We start from the raw sequence: 14,376 nt of genomic DNA on the forward strand, positions 1-14,376 counted from the left end.
GATGAATAGCACGTATGTTAGAGCATTCTCCACATGTTTATATCATATAGAATAGTTGTGAGTAAAGGAGATAGAGAAACTTTTGTTGATAAGCAAATTTCGAGAAACACTGTTTATCTTCTATAACTTTTAAATGTTATTTAATTTGGTTGTGCGTGGGGTAGAGAGAAAAAGTAATGATAAAAATATTAAAATATATTATTTAATTGTAAATGATAAAGAAAATATAGTGTTTTTTAGTGTAATTATAGAGATTGAGATAAAAATGCTGCTGGGAATGCTCTCAGCCCATTCCCTATATTTTTGTGAGGGGGATTTGTAAATTATATGGTATGATTATGAGTGGTTGTGAGTAGAGGAGAGAGAAAATGTTATAGAGGAAAGTTAAATTTTGGGATTCACTGTTCATACCGTATAATTTTTTAATATTTTCTAAAAGTGTTTGTGAGTGGAGGAAAGAGAAAAGATAATGATAAATGTATAAAAAGTATTATTTAATTAAACAGGAGAGAGAAAAAATAGTGATTTTTAGTGTAATAATATGATATATAAGGATATAGGGTAGGGAATGGGTTGTGAATGCTCTTAGTGGGGAAACTAATAGAGACGAGTATATTAAAGGAAAATTAGTATGAACAGGTGTCTTAAGGGAAAACTAGTAGAGATGGGTATATTAAGGGGCTAAACTAGTTGGGATGGGTATATTAGGTGGAACTAGTTGGAATGGGTATATAAGAAGGAAGGAGGGGGTGGGGTAAACTAACAGGGATGGATTAATTAGGGGGAAACTAGTAGGAAAGAGTATGATAGACTTTTGTTTTTTTGTCCATGTGTCTTCATTTAAGTGGTTATCGCCTGGTTATGTTTCCTACTCGTCTAGACTAGGTTTAAGTGCGTATTTCAGGAATATCTTGCAAAGTGTGTGTAAACTCGAAAATAGATTCTGAAATGTGTATTTTGGAAATTTTCCCTTTACGATAACTATCTAATTGAAGAGTAATATATCTCAAAACATTTGTGACGGTGTTTTATTTTTCTTTTTTACTTTTTTTTTTTAATTTTTGTGGATAGCTTTTATTGCAACTAGTTATTAGGAGACTTCGAATGGCTTACCATCTGCATACTCGTAGCCAACATAGTCAATAATTGAATCCTTCATAAAGAAGTAAACGAATAGACACTTGTAGCCAACATAGTTCGGTTTCAGTCTCGAAGGAATCAATCAGCAATCGAAAATATTATGCACTTGTTTAGTCTTGAACTCAATTAAACGTAGCTTTCTCAAAATGTATTATCATCTCAATTGCAGTAATTTATCAAGAAACCCTTGAAACTATAGGAGGATACCAATCAAAATAAACTCATTGAAATTTTTATATCCCCCTTTTCTTAATAAATTTGGCAAGGTCTTGAACAATCTTCAAAAATCTCGAATAAGATCGTATAAACAGTCTTGTTCTCCCCTTCAACCAGTAGATACGCGTGAAAATTCGGCCTGAAAATATTGTTGCCAAAATGTATAAGAAGAATGCCCCCCTTATTCGGAATATCCCAGAAAAATTTTGTTTAAGAAAATATTTCTGAAATCTTTTTTTTATTTCGGAAACACCCATTTTCCATGTGGTAAGCGAAAACACCCCTCATTTGCCAAGAAAATTTGTCATTCACTTAAAACTATCTCCATATGCCTAATCAAGGTCTTCATACGCTTGAATATGTATTCACCACACAATAAACGATTGAGGTTCATACGCTGATCGCACAACGTATGACCAATCTCATAAGTGAATGGCAGGAAACACCAAACGAATGACTAAGATCCTCATCGAATGGTCAGTTATTAATGAAAGCAAGTTCATGAAGGTTGTTTAGAGCGGTTACTAGCATTTTAAGCGAATGGGCTGTGTTTGATGTCTGATTCATTGATCTGTTGAACATTTAGGTCATTTCAAGTGTTTTAAGGACTGAATTGTTCGTATAGTTAGGGTTCGGAGTTTAATTGGTTCATTCGTGTGACATTCGCCATTTTTTATTTTTATTTGTATTTGTATTTGTATTCATTATGCCTACCTGTTTTGTCATTTCAATGTATTCTTGTTTGTCGTTCATCATTAATACAATATTCATAATGATTTAAGGTTATCTTTTGTTCATTTTCTATTCATTTTGATCAATTAATGAAACTCCAAGGTTTAAAGTTTTATTAAATTTAAACAATTTGAAAACTATCCAAGTATTATAACTTTATTCCATTGTTAACATATTTCAAAGTTAAGGGATTGAATTGTATTAATATTTTAATTTCTATTTTAAAATAATTGAAACTGCAAGGACCATTTGTGTAACTTAATTTAAATAATAATAATATAATATAAAACCCAACCCTCTTCACCCTCCCTCCCGTGCGTTTACCTGGCGTTAGATTCCAACGATCTAAAACAGTTTCCGACAACCATTTAACATCATTAAACTCGCGTATTAACTCAATTAAAGACTCGTACAACCTTAAACCATAAAGGCGAATTTGTAATCATCGTAAATGACACGTTATAACAACCAATAATGGGTAATTTAAACTCGGAATCGCCGGATATATTTTAAAAATGCAATAACGAACAATTAACTCCATACGCTCCAATTGAGCCTATATAAAGCATCTAATTCATCATCTAAACTTGCTACTACCTTCAATTTCATCTAAAATACCTCTGAATTCTCTTACGATCGTCCAAGTTAGGATTCCGGCCAAACTCCGTTCACCATCAATCCATAACATTTCTAGGTAATCAACATATGCATTATGATCATTTTAGCCACATAATAAAACCCCTAACGTAAATTAACCGTACATGGAACCAATTTACAAAATTTGAAATCTAGGGTTTGAATTATAAAAATGAACATGGTTATTAGTTTAAGTAATTTTGTTTCTGTTATGTTATCAAATATCAAGCCTGGTCCAACTGGTTAGTTCTCCTAGGTGTTGTCTTACAGACCCGGGTTCAAACCCGAGTCTACCGTTTTTGTTCTTTTATTTTTTTAAAATCACTTTTCTTTTATTATTAACCGAATTAATTTGTTAAAAATTATTATAAATTAAACAAAATTATTTTAAATTAACTAAAATTAATTATTAACTAATTTTACCAATTTTCATCTAAAAACCTACTTTTCATACCCGTTAAGTTTTCGCGAAAACCATTAGTATTGTATTTGTTTCTATTTCGTTAATATTTATAATATGTTAAAATAAATGTATTCGGGAATAAAATTATATCGTTAAAATCAGTGTTCCATAAATAATAAAATCCTCATATTAGTGATAAATAAATTAGTCAAATAATATTAAAATAATATTAAAACGTTGAATTACCATTAAAATGCCATAGAATAATTAAATATATATTAAAATAATGCATAATCTCTAAAACTTAATTATTTAACTTGTATAATTCCGTTAGTTAGATTTTAATTATGTATTTTTAATTATAGTTCGTGAGGTTCGATCGCTTCATTTTCTTTAGCGCGCTTTCGGCTTTTGTTTCTATTTCATCTTCAATTTCAAATGTGAGTTTCTCACACCCCCTTTTTAACGCTTTTACACTTTGGGAGTAGCATATATATCCTACCAAAACAATTGCTTAAGTATTCGTATATTCAAACTACACTTCATATCATGGACTTGTGTGTTACTTGATTATTTGCTCAAATCTCACTTGCATGTGGTAGCCTCAATAAGTATGATCATACGCTCCCCCTTTGTACTCAGGACCATTTTATTATGAGTGGAAAAAGACCTCATTATCTGAGTTCGTTGGTTGTTATCAACTGGTATGGGCCTTACTTGCGTGATTATTACACATGTCACGTGGAATTGTATGATTTTATTATATATATATATATGTGTGTGTGTGTGTGTGTGTGTGTGTGTGTGTGTGCTACAGGGATAGTCATTAGAGGATGCTGTTTTCGAGAAGACACTAGTACTTAGGTTATATTAATAAATAGACAAGTTGTTTAATTTTCTTATATTACCATGTATTTCTTGTTTATGAACTTGTGTACTTGACGTTTAAATAAATTAATGATAATACTGTCACTTAATATTGTCACATGTGTTTTGAGCAATCTGTACGCCACACTTAGGCATTTTCCCTTTAAGCCGGGGTGTTACAATTCGTTTGAAGTTACTGGATAATTAACATCGTGTATGATCGAATTCAATTCGTCAAGTTGTAAGTGAATGATTATTTGATCAATTGGATCAAAATGGTTAAATTCGATTGGTTTGGATTTCAATTCAGTAATGGCGGGAGTGAACAGTGCTTATAGTTGATGAAATTTGACTTGACTAGCTCAAAATTAAACTTTTCTTTGGACGATGAATTGATGTTTGAAGATGTGTTGGTTAATCATTTGATGAATGGATAGTGAGTTGGTTGTTTTGGTTGATTTTGTTAGGGATTAGATGGTTAAAGATAAGAAAATGGTGATTAGTTCATACGTTGGTTTTATGAGTTCATTCGCTAGAGTTATGAGTTCATACACTTGATCAAAAGTTTAATGTAACCGTCGTAACTACCTATTCGCTTGATCTGTCTCTGATAACTGTTCATTATTTGCTTCCGAGATAGTTCATTTGCTTTCAAAATAGTTCATACGATGCTATTGTTTATCCGTTGCCATGCGTTGACCATTCCCCTGTCTCATTCGCTGATTATGGCTTATTCAATCGCTTGATTCTGTCACACCCTGACCAATGGCGGAACATGCCGAGGCATAACGTATTGATTGAACAGTAGCTCAATAGACACTAATTAAAGCGACAATAGTTATTTAATTTAATTAACATTAAACACGTACACAATTATAATAACTGAATCATATTCATAATTTGAATAAATATCCTAAGACCAACTAACCATCTTCGATCTTGATTACATCAAATACTTGAACCTGTAGCATGTATAAAAATAAAGTTTGTCAACACGAATGTTAGTGAGAATACATAAGTTTGAGTTTATATATATATATATATATATATATATATATATATATATATATATATATATATATATATATATATATATATATATATATATATATATATGGAGAGGATCAAGAGAAAACCCACCTTTAGAGAGAAAACTTAAACACTCATAAAGAATTATTTTTAATTAAAAAAAATATATTTTCAAAATTCTGTGTTAGCCATTATTCTTATATTTTCTTATATTTCACTCGAAAAATATAAAAAAAATAAAAAAAACCGTTGTAATGCACAAACGTATTACTGTGCGATACCGTTGTATTACACATGTGTATTACTATGTATTTTTGAGTTTAATAGTGTTTTATTGCATATATTCAATATTTGTGTATTGTATATGTGTAGTAGTGTTGTGTTATATGGAAAAAAAAAAAAATAATAAAATAAAAGTCGATGTGGTGCACATGTGCGTTAATGTTATATTACACATATGTACTAATGTGTATTCGATGTGTGTATTAGTCTTATATTGCATATATACAATAGTGTGTATCAAATATGTGCAATAGTGTTGTATTCTATGCAATACAAACACTTTTGCATATATGCAATGCACACTATTACATATGCGCACTATACCGACGAGGTTACCGACAAGGTTTTTTTTTTTAACCAATAACAATATATAAGAACAATGGAAAAAAAAGAAACTTCAAAAAAAAAGTTTTTAAAAAGTTCAAAATAGTTTTTTAGAAGTTTTTAGTAGTTTTTAAGTTTTCTTTTTAAGAGGAGTTTTCACTAGAACCACCCCAATATATATATATATATAATATATGTATATAGGGTAAGGATCCTAAGAAAACCATTGGCAAATTGAGAACTTTGAGAACCATTTTGGACCACTAAAAAAACTCTCGAAAAAAATATTAAAAAAATTATAAAACAAACAAAACCGAAAATTTTAAAAAAGTATAAAAACCAAAATTCTTATATTTCATTCCGGTTTCATTAAATAAAAAAAACCGAAATTTTTTTTCTTTTTATATATATATAGGATAAGGATCCTAAGAGAACCCTTGACAAATTGAGAACTTTGAGAACTATTTTGGACCACTAAAAAGAACCCCTAAAAAAATATTTAAAAATTAAAAAAAAAAACAAAAATTTTTGAAAAGTAAAAAAAACCAAAATTATTATATTTCATTCCGATTTCATTAAAAAAAACCGATTTTTTTTGAATTCGTATTATACCTATACACATATGTATACTTTCATTTAATCTCTAGTTACGTAATATACACGTATGTACATTATCATTTACCTTAAATTATACATATGTGTATAGGAAAAAACATGTGTGTACATATTATACATATATGTATAATAAAAAAACTGATTTTTTTTTCTTTTTAATTCGTATTATAGCTATACACATATGTATACTTTCATTTAATCTCTAGTTATGTAATGTACACATATGTACATTATCATTTACCTTAAATTATACATATGTGTATAGAAAAAAAACATGTGTGTACATATATGTACATATTATACATATATGTATATGTATAATTTAGCTAAACCGAGAATTTTTTTTACTTTTTTTTAGAAACCGGGATGATAAATAAGAACTTTAGTTTTTTTAATTTTTTAATTTTTGTGTTTTTTTTATGATTTTTTTTAATTTTGGGTTTTTTTGTGGTCCAAAATGGTTCTCATAGTTCTCAATTCCCAAAAAGTTCTCACATGATCCTGATCCTATATATATATGTATGTATGTATGTATGTATAATCACAGTTCATATGTCAATTATGAGCATTACAATTTTTATGAAAATGTAAACAACTAAATAGATGTGGACCCGTTCCTATTGATACGAAATCGTTGTACTTGGGTAAATGTATATCATACTAGATGAGAATAGATGAGGATGAGATACCAAAGACCAAACCTAAAATAAACGTTTAATAATATAAAGCATAATCATAGAGCATGCAACGAACACATATAAGCATATATTGAATTGTGTTTTGAATAGATAAGGCAATAAAACATGAGTAAAAGTGAATAAGGTATACATGCTACCCCCAAAATGTAAAAGGTAGAAAACCGGGATATGCAAACTCACCTGGATAAAGGAAAGCAGTGAACAGAAGATGGTACGGTTAAGGTGAACTAGTTAGTTCCACGAGAGGTATCAACTATTTATCTTAATTTAAAGGTATGTAAGAAATAAATATATAATCGAAAATAAATGCACTAGACACGATGGAATGGGTTTATGACGGATTCGGGATTGATAAAGTGTTTAAAAGAAAATATATTTTATATTAACTTTATTTGAAATGGAAACAAAAACAGTTGCATATATATATATATATATATGTATAATATTTACAAGTTTCTCTCTTTTTTTATAATAAAAGCCAATATTATAAGTATACCTTTACTTATTTAAATATTTCATCACTTATGTAAAACGTGAGCACTTGTTTGAAAGACTAGTGGTGAACGTTTGGTTAGACGAGTAAGAATTATATATATATATATATATATATATATATATATATATATCTTTTAAATTTGCATTAGGATTTTAGATTGAGAAAATATAAATTTATGAATATAATAATATATACATATTTATATACACGTACGAAAATGTTAATTGGTAATTTATTTTGCAAGTTTAATGGGGTTTGTGTAGGTTCCCAGCCGGATCTACACGGAATATCTCGTTCTACGTAGGTGCGGAATCCCTACGTAAGACGATACGAGCGTAGAAGACGATACACGTTAAACACAATCAAACACACGTTACAATAAACAAAGAACACGTTGTATTGCAACTAGAAACACGTGATACACCGATCACTGATTACACGAATTCTAAAACAACTTCTTCAAACAAGCCGTAACCTATCCGTATTTATCATATGACAACTTCGCCTAACATGTTTAGGCGAAGTTGTCACTAACTTCGCTTGTTCAACAAGTTCGCCCATATCAGGCGAACTTGTGAGACAACTTCGCTTAAATCCAAATACAAAACATACTAACTCGATTACAGACACTATATACTGAACTACTGACATCATGTACCAACAGACTCCCCCTTGGCAGTAGCTTCATATCTCTATCTTCAAACACGTGTCTCGTAATCCCAAAACTCTTGTATCTTCCATCTTCAAGCATGAACGCCTTCTCGTACACAAACTGAAACTACTCTTTGATATTTCTTTGCTTCTTCTTTCCAAGCAGGAATGTAAAATATCTTTTTCTCGTTCAGCACCTGCAGATCAGCTTGAGACAAATTCACTAAATGCATAGGATCATATACTCTCATCAGCTCTTGTTCATCTTCATCTTCCATTACTGCTTCAGCTGTTTCACAATCAACGTACCACCATTTCATATCTTTGAGCACATCCTTGGGCATTTGTTTCATCGGCACTTCTTTTAGACACCGGATCGGCTTATACTTCATTATCATCCAAGGCTTGCCATCTGCTCTCATTCCTCTATCTTTGTCTTCAACGAGCTTTCCTTTCTGTGGTTTCAACAGCTCGAACTTTTTCTCCTTTATGCTTTCCTTCCAGACTATCTTCCCAATGATCCTAGCCATGTTATCATCACTCCTGTTTATCAACCCCAACCTGGCTAAGTCCTTCACTTCACACTCAGGCAACGTATTCAACGATCTCAAAAACCTCTTGAAATACTGAACCCCATCATACCGTTTAATCACAAAAAGCCTCAACTGCTCATCATATAACCAGCATATAATCCCCTTTTTCGATTTAGCATAACCCCTGATGTTGTAATTTTCTTGAACATAGTAGGGACTGCCGGTTTCTTAGTCTTTACGAACCACTGAGCGTAGCCTTCTTTCCATCTTGGCTGCTCCTCCCATTCCGTCTCATCGCCTCCCATATCTGACTTATCAACTTCCGGAATCTCGTGCTCAACGTTCTCCTCCACAATCTCTCCTTCTTCAATCTCACTATCAATGACAATCTCAGCCCCAATCTTCTCAATCTCTTCAACCGGTAACACATCGTCGTCACCTACAATATCATCATCCATCATCTCCTCAGCATCCACAACCACCACATCATCACCCCCTGAACCGCCAGCTGCACTCGTTGACTCCCCCTGAGATGTGGAAGTCCCAAGAGCTTGTTCAGTTCTTGGCAACTCTCCACCTGCACCTTTCGATGCATTGGGATCATCGTCTCGATCGTTGCTCTTTTTTGTCCTCAGCTCGTCACCCTTACAGCTCGTCTCCCCCTGAGATGCCAAGAACTGTTTCAAGGCATCAATTATTTTACCATGCTCGATCAGGAGGGACGACTGAATCTGATTCTCCGCAACGAGGCGCTGAATAGCATGGGTCTGGATAAGATTTACTCTTGATTGTTCTGCCACGACCCTTTCAAGCGCTGCTATTCTTTCCGAGTCGGATAGGGTTGCATCGAAATCAAACCTCAGATGTGATATGTCTTGAGCGTACGGAGGAGGGATTCCCAATGTAACCGTCACCTCAGAAACAGGTGGAAACGTAACCGCAGGTGGTATCGTAACCGACAACCCTGCAGTAGCAACAACTGTCGACTCAACAAACCTTGCTACGACCTCCGATGAAGTAAGAGTTGTAGGTGGAAAGGACACAATCTCCGGAGCCGAGAGCTGGAATGTAGTGGGTGGTATGCCAAACGAAGATGAGGTAGTCACCACGGGAACATCCGTGGCGCTTGGCCCTGTAACTAGCAATGGTGTAGGGACTATAGTCATACCAGACAGTGCGGGTGGAGTGAAACGAACCACCCTTGAGCTCTCACCAGCTCCCGAACCTGCACCTGCCCTTTCCCTTCTCGATCTACGGACCAACTGATGTAAATCTTCCTCAAAGTCCAATCACAGTCATCATTGTCTCTCTTCCTCTTCCCATGAATCCTTTCTTGTGTAACTAAAATCCGTCTAGCTTCAGCCACATCATCATCTGAAGAATCAGAATCAGCCTCCGTCGTAGCTGCCATAGCAACATTCACACTAGTAACCCGTGCAACCGAGACTTGCACCTCTTCCTCAGGATCAACACGTTCCATATCGAAGAAACCTTGACCGCCAAAAGCAGCTTCAAGGTCTACAGTTTCCTCCGGTGCCACAACAGGAGCAGCAGGTAAAGGTTGTTGTACCTCAAGTGGTGGTTGAGGTGCTCCAGCCTGTTGTGGTGCCGGATCCCGAAACTCATCCCCACGAGCTGGGACATACTCTGGATTGATCAAGTACCCAAATAATGGAGTATGTCGAGGACGGAGCTCAGGTTTGCTCCTCGCACTTGATGATCTGCACTGAGCGAAGATCCTCTTGCTTACACTCTCCACATATCTAATCGGGCGGCGCTGAGGTAACGTGGGAGCAACGTGATTCAAGATCATTTGCAGGAATCTTGGATACATCAGAAATCTCTCACACGCCACCGCTCGTCTTTGACGGTCTATCTCGTAGAACACCATCTGACTAAAGCTATAACGCTTATTTAAGTCAGTGATGTCATTGCCGACTGCATGGTCGCACCCATTCCATCTGTACCAGCCTTTCTCCCTGACATACACACGATCATTACGTGCATAAGAAATCGCCATTGGTCTAACAAGAATCCCTTTCGTCTTTGAGTATCTCCCAATGGACCAGAATATCCCATTCTCAGAAAAGCACCATCTCTGAATGGAGCCACGAAGTCTGTAGGATCGTCTCTCGTTTCATCCCCAAACTGCAAAGCCACCCTGATCTGCTCAGATGAGAACTGCACTATTTGATTGTTAACCGTTGCACGCATAACCGGGGGCTCGACTCGACAGTCATATTCCACTGTCTGCCAGAAATCTTCTATGTTTGGCAAAGAGATAGGCAGTGTTGTAGTAATAGCGTGGAAGATACGCGAGCGGATAAGAAACGTGATGATTTCGCGGAAATCATCAACACCGCTCGTATTCGGGTCCAGAGTAATGTACATGTTATGCCCCGGGAAAAACTGCCGATTGTTCTCTCCTCCTTCGTCACCTCCAGCACCACCTGCTCCAGCAACAACTGCCATTTCTGCAACAAAAACAGTCTAAGTTAGAGAATCGTAAAGTCAAATCACAAGTTCGCCTATTACCATGAGCGAAGTTATGATTTATCCTGTAAAGGCGAAGTTATGGGTGGGGCGAAGTTGGGAACAACTTCGCCTTAACTTTAAGTTCGCCTGATAACAGTTAATATAAAAATTAAAAGGGCCAGGCGAAGTTAATGATAACTTCGCCTAACCACAACTTCGCCTCATATACTGTTACATAATTAAATATCAGGCGAAGTTAAACCTTAGGCGAAGTTAAGGATAACTTCGCCTAAACTGTAACTTCGCCTGAATATGAATCGGCAACAGTTTAGACGTTCAAACGAAGTGATTTTGGTCAATTTGGAGATTGCGGACTCAACCAAAACATGTTTTTGAGACGATCTAGACGATCAAGTTGATTACGACCACGTGAAAATAAGTTTGAAAAGCGGGTGTTGAGGTTTCGAATGAACGGTGTCAGTAACTGATCAAAACGACCTTTGATTAACGCCATTGTCAGTGATTATACGATATGATGACACTACACACCTTTAAATCGGATTAGAAACTGAGAAAAACAACAAGATGTGATTCGAGATATAACTTCGCCTAGGTTACTGGAAGATAAGTTCGCCGGTTTTAGAAAATAATAATGAGTTTGAACAAAAAAAATTTCTTTATATAGGGTCAAGGTTATACAGGCGAAGTTAGGGTTAACTTCGCCTCTTCCCTCAACTTCGCTCAATATGAAACTTCACCAAACAGACCCTTATAAATTGAACATTATGCCATTAACCTTTAAAACTTCCTTTAAAGAGTTAACTGATCCGATCAAGAACCAAGTAACCAGGTATAAAATCATACAACTACATAAGTAGAATAAATTTTAAAAATAAAGTACACGGGATCAAATTTCAGTCTCGACAGGGACTACCAAGTTTTAGAAAAGATCCGAACAGGAATCATACTAATTAAGTGACTGTCACACAGATCCATGTTCAGCTGTATTATGACATAAAGAAACAGGTTGTAAGCAGGTAAATAACTTAAAATGGTTTTCATCGCTTCTGTGATACGGGTTAGGCTCAATTTAGCTCAAAATATAAATGGGCAACACATCAGAGATTATGATGTCTCCTATCTATTCTCAAAGCGTATTTGGCTTTCCCCAAGTCACCCCGAGTTGACCTCGACCCGTAGTGTCTGATTAAATTGTAAGTACACGTCGATCTGTAGAGTCTTCTTCCCGTTCTCTTTCTTGCATCTTGATTGAGAAGTATTAACATTATAAGCTCTAGAATGTCTTAGTAACACATAATAATTTTTTTTTTTAATAATAAGATTTACACAGCTTCAAGTAAACTACTGCAAGTCCCGAATTTGGATCACTGCAGTTTCTTGACACACCATCTTCTCGGGAATCAGAACACTCACGGGCTCGTGTATGACTGGGTAATCGCTTTTCTGCCTATCATTCGGAAAGATATATATGGAGACATGCACAACTCTTAAGGAGTTTCCACGTAAAATCGAGGAGATTTAGTTAGTATCACTTCTATTTTAACGCACCATAAAAAGCTACCATGACATACAATGACTGTTCTAAAGTCTTTTAGGCCTAATAACTTCACTAGTTAAGCGCACAGAATCAGTTTGTCTATCACTTTCCAAGGTTGGATCAATTTTCTTTTAAACATAGTAAAGAAACTTCTTACGAAGTAGTAGACTTGAAAAATTATTTCATCTCCCAAAAAAAAATTTCAACTTCTATCGCCCCGATCAAGTCGAAGTCTTCAGGTAAACGGCTATCCTGAAGATCCAATGGATCAGCTGGACCGACCACATACGAGTATGTGTCCTTCTAACTAAGTATGAACGACTAATTTTCAGCGAAAGAATAAAAACACATTATAAACCGCCCCGGTCACTTTCAGTCATCTGGTTAATGGCTATCCTCATACTCTACAGGTAGAAATAAGTACCAAACATATCCGAAGATATGTCCTTCAAACTGAAGCAACCGACATAATTCTAAGCGATAGTGACGTTTTTTTTTGTTTTTTTTTTGTTTTTTTTACAAGTAAAAAACGAAAAACACGGTTACTCGGGATTGATCATCCCATTTAGCTCAACAAGGTTTTGAAAACGAGTTTTGTCAAACGCTTTAGTAAACAAATCAGCGAAATTATCTAACGAATCAACCTTTTCGAGCACTATCAATTTCTTCTCAGCACAATCCCGTATAAAATGATGACGGATGTCAATGTGTTTAGTTTTGCTATGCTTAACGGGATTGTTAGTTACTGAGATAGCAGCAGTGTTATCTATGAAAATAGGAGTATGAGTGAAATTCAGACCGTAATCGCGCAATTGCTGTTGTTTCCAAAGAACCTGGGAGCAGCAGTTCCATGCTGCCATGTATTCTGCTTCACAGGTAGAAATGGCGACTGAGGTTTGCTTCTTGCACTGCCATGACACTAATCTGCCTCCAAGAAACTGACATCCACCTGTTGTTGACTTCCGATTCTGATTGCATCCTCCATAATCAGAATCCGTGTAGGCGACTAACTCCAAGTCTCCTCCTTTCGTGTACCACAACCCTAGCTTAGGCTTGCCTTTGAGATACCGCAATATCCTCTTCACACCCTTCAAGTGAGATTCCTTTGGGTTTGCCTGAAAGCGAGCACAAAGACAAACTGCAAACATAATATCAGGTCTAGATGCAGTTAAGTACATTAAAGAACCTATGATTGCCCGATATTGGGTGGGGTCCACGTCTGCATCACTGTCTGAATCAGCACCCAGTTTATGGTTGACGAAAATTGGAGTATCAAATGGAGTGCTATCCTCCATCTTGAAGCGTTTGAGAACGTCTTGGACATATTTAGTCTGATGAATGAACATCCCATCTTTCTTCTGATCAACCTGCAGTCCTAAAAAGAAAGTTAGTTCACCCATAGCATTCATTTCAAACCTCTTTTTCATGACGGCTTCAAATTCCTGACACATGGCGACTTTTGATGCAGCAAAGATGATGTCGTCCACGTAGACTTGAACCAGAAGAAAGTCTCTTCCATTTCTCTTAACGAACAGTGTGCTATCGATCTTTCCCCTTTCAAATTCATTCTCAAGCAAGTAATCGGATAGAGTTGCGTACCAGGCACGAGGGGCCTGATGTAGCCCATATAGCGCTTTACTTAGCTTGTACACGTGATCAGGAAAGTCTGGGTCAGGAAAACCCGGAGGTTGCTCAACGTACACAACCTCATCGACTTTACC

The sequence above is a fragment of the Bidens hawaiensis genome, unplaced genomic scaffold (genome assembly GCF_021521415.1).
Source record: "Bidens hawaiensis isolate Kalapana, Puna unplaced genomic scaffold, B.hawaiensis_p1.1 tig00025962_1, whole genome shotgun sequence".
In the NCBI taxonomy this organism is placed as follows: domain Eukaryota; kingdom Viridiplantae; phylum Streptophyta; class Magnoliopsida; order Asterales; family Asteraceae; genus Bidens; species Bidens hawaiensis.